The following is a 6030-nucleotide window of genomic DNA, read 5'->3' on the forward strand; positions in this document are numbered from 1 at the left end:
CCTCTGCTCCCTGGGGAAGAGTGGGCACGGGAGCTTTTGACAAAGCTCCTTGAAGATTCTCTTTCTGCTATTCCTTCTCCTCTTATGAGAATCATGGCTCTAAACTTAAGTTTTATCCAGAAATGTCCTGGCAGGGCACCCGGGTGGTGTATCAGTCAAGCATCCGACTCTTGGCTTCAGCTCAGGTCGTGATCTCTGGGTCGTGGGATGGAGCCCCACCTTGGGCTCCACGCTCAGCAGGGAGTCTGCTTGGGATTCTCTCTCTCTCCCTTTCAAATAAATAAATCTTAAAAAAAAATGCCCTGTCAAAAAATATTTGTTTTCATACTTTAACCTTAAAAGCAATAGCTACAGAGAAAGGTATCTTGCTTCCCAGCACCCTGAGGCAAGAGGGCTTCTGAATGAGCAAAGGTGCTCATGTCAGGTCTAGTTAAAGGACACATGCCTGCCAGGGCCCAGGTGTGTTTTCTAGTCCGACATTCTTATCTTTTCAAAATTGCCCAATTCTCTCCCTAAATCTCCTTCACAGCACAGGGAAGCTGTGGCATTTTAGTGCATTGCAAAGTTTTTGTTCGCAGCTCATCTGTAAGTACCATTTGGATCTGTTACCAAGGTAAAAACAAAAAAAAAAGGATTAAGTATTTTTGCCTTAAAAATCTTTTTTTACAGGAAGATTTCGCTCTTTAAGTACTAAATTTTGTTTCCCCAACTTCACCTAACATCGTATTTTGCACATACATTCAGTTTAATATCCCAAACATTTCAACAGCAAAACTATCGTATCCTCTTAACTATTAGAGGAACACATTTCACACAAGTTTGCCAGAAGTTTGGGATTTTTCTTTCCTATGGTTTCATCAGAAGGTCATTATTTTTTTTTCCCTTGCTCTTGAAATTTAGCTGTTAGCTACACATATGTCTAATACATTAGAACTGGTGATACAAGCAAGTATTAATGTTAGCAGCAGAGGCAAGTAAAAGTAGGATTAAGACAACTATATAGATGCTATTGTCAAAAAAGCATTACTAAGGGGGAAAAAGGGATTTGACCTGAATTATTTAATAATAATATTTATTAGTAGTATTTATTAATAATTAATTACTCAGCTCCCTGGATAATTCCCCAGTTCTTCATGGGCCTTTCCACTTGGCAAATAAAAAATAACCCCCAAACCTCTCTCCCTTTGTGAAAGAAAACAAAACAACAGGAGGATGCTAGAGGGAGATATTTCTTTATCCTTCCTCTCACCTCTCACCTCTTACTGTATGTGTGTGTGTGTGTGTGTGTGTGTCTCTTTTTTCCTTTGTCCTCAGCCTGTCTTTCCACTGGTATTTAGGTTTTTTCCTCTTAGTTAATCTTTGGTATTTTCTTGCCCTTTTTTTTTTTTTTTTTTTTTTTTAATGATCTGTATTAGTTTGCTAGGGCTGCCATAGCAAGATGCCACGGACTGGGGGGCTTTCACAACAGAAATTGATTTCTTGTGGTTCTGGAGGCTGGAAGTCTGGGATCAGGATGGCTTGCAAGGTAGATTTAGTCCTGAGGCCTCTTCTCCCGGACAGAGTCTCTCTGTGTGCTCACGTGACCCTTTCTGCGCACCTGTGTGGGGAGAGAGTGAGCTCTCTGGTGTCTCTGAAGGGCGCTAATCCCCATCAGGAGAGCCCTGCTCTTTCCACCTTATTGGACACTATAAACGTTCAGTCCGTAACACCCACGTACATGTTTCTGTATTAGTAAGAGTCCAGTCAGCAAAACAGAAACCCTCTGAGCTATTTCAGGCATGGAAGAATTTAATACAGGGAATTAGTTACAAAAGAGTGGGAAGGACCAAAGGAACAAAATGGAGAAGGTGAAGGTAACTAGAGGCCAGGAAGCTACTCCTGTGCTGGGCCGGGAGTCCCCAACCCCCTACTCCGCTTCCACTGCTCATGCAGAAATCATGTTTCTGCTGCCGACCAGGAACCCGGGAGCCTACACTCCCTCTGATGCCTGAAACTGCCCGGCATGGTTTCAACTTGAATCAAGTTGAATTTTTACATCGATTTAGGGAATATTTACTTTATTTCTGGCATTGACTCTTCCATCCATTTTCATGAGTTACGTCTTCATTTACTTGGGTTACCTTTAATGCCTTTCAATGAAGTATAATGTTCTCCACCAAGCATGCACATTTCTTGTTATACTTTCTCTTGCGCATGTATCTTTATGACTAGAAGGGCTGATTTTCTAATATATTTTCTACTAGTTATTGCCGGCATTAAGGAAGGTGATTGGCTTTTGTATGTTGTTGTTATATCCAGCCACCTTGATAAAAAATGTCTTTAAATCAGTAGGGGGAAGAAAAACTTCACTGGGAGAAAAATTGGGCTTTTCATCGTAACGATTACAAATACTAGTCATCCAGGAAGCTAAACATACTTTGTTCCTCCAGCATTTCTCAGTATGCACAGCCTTCTGATTTTCTACCTAAAAAATAGTGATGTTAGGTATCTTTATAGTTGGAACCTGGTCCTAGCACATCATATCTGTCTCTAGTTGTAAATATTTCAAGCAGTACTTTGCCGCAGTACTGGAAAGCTCAGAGAACAAGCCACACCCAAGTAGGTGAACTTTAGGCAGGTGACCTTGATACCAGATCCGTTTAACTGAGGTCTATGCATCAACCTGACTTCAACAGGCAGCGGTGTGAGAGGTGGTGGAGGTTAGTGGGCAAAAAGCACCCTCCCAGTGAAGCAAGTCCACCTCTCTTTATCTCAGCCTTCTCATGTAAAAATCCAGGATCATAATAAAATGTCCCTTACGGGACTGCAAAGACGAGATACTATGTGTACATCATTTATCTACCCTGCGCAGCTCCGCTACTGCACAATGCTATTTCTCTCTGCTCCATGTACTGTCCCACCACTTGGTCGGGGAGAGTGTGGCAGGTGTCCTGTGCAGTCTTGGTCTTGGCCATTGGCCATTTGAGGCCCATTCTGTCAATACCACAGCACTGGTATTGGAATTGAGTTGATTGTGACCTCCAACATGTGTTGCTTCTCTCTTGAGGACTCTGCCATTTAGAACATTCTGACGATAGGTTTTGGTCCACTAGCTGCAGAGAACATCTCCTGTGAAGCCAAGAGAACTTTACTTCCCTCCCTTGCATAGGCTCTTGTGAGAGATCTTAACAATGAGTTCATTTGGTTATACATTTTTGTAAAATGTATTTTATAAATTCTGCAAAATTAAGATACGTTCACTACAATCAGTTAAGACCACTGTCTCTTTCCACTCTACTTTCCTTCTGTCACATTCCCCTTCTGTCAGATGATAGCAAAGTGACACCGGGCTTTGAAAACTGTATAAACTTCCAAAAAAAAAAAAAAAAAAAACACTAAACCAAACAACTGTATAGATTTCAGATCCCCAAAAGGCTGACTCTGTCCCTCCTCCCATTACTGTGCTGTTCAGGAAGTTCATACTGGAAATATGTTCTGATGTATATTCTGTTGCCTTTCTCTCACGCCTACCAAATATTACTGAAAGCGTGCGGAAAACAAAGGGTTCATTCTACTAAATGACACAGTATCCAAAGGGGTACTTAATAAATTCCTGTAGACGATGAAGAGTAATATTCTCTTATTCAAGGTTGTTACGCTGACTGCAGAAGCCAGAGTCCACGGTAACTTCCCCCAACAGAGATGAACTATCTGGATTTGCCAGAATTCGGTAGCAGCTGCTTGTTTCATCTCTAAAGTCCACATTGCACCAGTATTTACTGACAACTGCCAGTTCCCTAAGTAAATTCATTGTCCTCATCCCTTCCCTGCCTCTCCCTGGACTCACCTACCCCATCAGGAGATATTCATGGACGTTCCAGTAAGTGGGTCTTGAAAGTCACATGATTTTACAAAGAAGAAAGGGTTACGGGTTGTGCCCTTCTTCTGTGTCTCGACTCAGGGTTAGCCACCACACCAGAGGCAGGTCACCCTGAGCCCACTCCTTCCGTTTCCCTACCCCAACCTGTAGTTGGGGTTCCCATTAACGCCTTAATGGCATTCTAAAAAATTCAAGTTCTGTTGGTTTGAGCCTCTATTTACTGGCACCAGTAAAGGCTGACACACTACAAGCCACACATGTCCATGGAGAGCAAAGCAGGAGGGGCTGGGGGGCCAGGGAGGCCCCCAATACACAGCACAAGAGAGCCTCTGTGGACCTCCAAGGCCATGGTAAAGAGTCTCTGAAAAACCACTGGGGAGGAGCATGACGCAGAGCTCACCTACAGCCTTGGACGGGGGTGTCCCTTCAACTTTTTTGGACCTCAGCCACTTGTCTATTAAATGATGACACGAAACCCCACTAGATGGCCAGGGATTGCCCTTTCAACTCCCACCCTCATGGACACCTCCACCAGTTCTCCTATCAGTTTTCCAAATGACCCCTCTTTCAAGTCGATATGGTTACAGTTCTGAGGAGCAAAAATATAAAAGACCTATGAGTTGTTTACACACATGGCTTGTGTTCTTGGTTTCATTTCTAAATGTTCCCTCCTCTTCTTGCTCTCAGAGGACAGTAGAGCCCTGGCCCCGGGGAAGGAAGAAGGAGCCTTCTCACCCATCTTCCGTGGCTCCCATTACTTTTCAAATGGTGTCCTCCATCTGGGCCAGATTTCACACCCTGCTCCCACCCAGACTTCCCCACGGAGACACCTCACTGTTTCCTCAGCTCTTCTTGAAATTTCCTGCCTCTGTGACTTCGCTCACGCCCTCCTCCGTCCCAATAATTCTCTCTCTCCTCTTGTTTGTCCAACCACATAGCACCGACTCTGACACCCTTCCTCAGTTCCCCTCCTCTCCTCTGGACTGGCCACTTGGGTCCACCACGCTCTCCTCTCTCTGAGCCCCCACAGCACCCCTGGTTTGTGCTTCATATTAAAGGACTGGCTTATTTTGCCTTGTTTCCTTGCCCGAGGGAGAAAAACATCATTTTAGAAACCCTTAAATCTCTTGTAGTCCTCGCAGTCTGCTTTGGACAGGGCAAGTGCTCCCTAAGTGTTGGTTGATTTTATAGTAGGTGCTCACTAAAATTGTATACGCCACTTCGCAATGAATTTAACATATTTTAACTCAGCAGATGCTTACAACAACTTGTAAGAGAAATTAGCTCACTCCCAATTTTCAAAAGGGGAAATCGGAATTCAGAAGTTGGGTGACTTGCTCAAGGTAGAACAGGTCTCTGGACGTCAAGGTGCGTGCTTTGATTTAGACCTTGAGCCTCGGAGTCTCAGGACTTGGACACTCAGACTGGGCTTTGCTACTTAGGAGACCTTGGGCTCTTCTTTACTCTCTTGGAGCCTCAATTTATCCATCTATGGAATGGGGATAATAATAGTATCTCACTATTTCAGAGGGTGGTTGCATTATATGGTGTTGTACACGCACCTACCCCATGGTTAATGATAAATATATATTAATTACAATATTATTATTATTTTGATACATCAGACTGTTTCCCCATCAACAACCAGTTGGTTGTCGTCAAGCATCTACCACATGGTGGACTCTGCAAATATTTGACTATGTGGGCTAAAGAATCCTTTGGTTTTTATCCTCGATTATCTCCCGAGTACTTTTTCCAACTGCAATCAGGTCATCTTGTTAGTGATCAACCACGTTATTCTGCCCTCAGCCTGCCCCCACTCCTGCCCCCACCCACTGACCCAGAAGAGACAAGTGAGGAGACCTGCATGGCTTCTGGCCAGAGCTTGCTGGCAGGGGGCAGGTTCACGTGTTATGCCCCGTGCCTGTAAATCAGCTGGTGAACCCCCGGACTGGTGGCCAGATGGAAGGTGTGCAAACTAGAAAGAGGAGAGCTGCTGAGGCTGGACGAGCTCTCGGGGTTTGGCAGAGCCACAGTTCAATGGAGCTTACGAAATGAAGTTAACCTTCCTTTCTCCAGGGAAATAAGTTACAGAGACCCAGAGACCCGGGAAGGGGGGGTGGGCCAATGGAGAGGGAGATTAGAGGGAATGTCCTTAATAAATTCCCCAA

This window comes from Canis lupus, chromosome 7 (genome assembly GCF_048164855.1).
Source record: "Canis lupus baileyi chromosome 7, mCanLup2.hap1, whole genome shotgun sequence".
Lineage (NCBI taxonomy): Eukaryota > Metazoa > Chordata > Mammalia > Carnivora > Canidae > Canis > Canis lupus.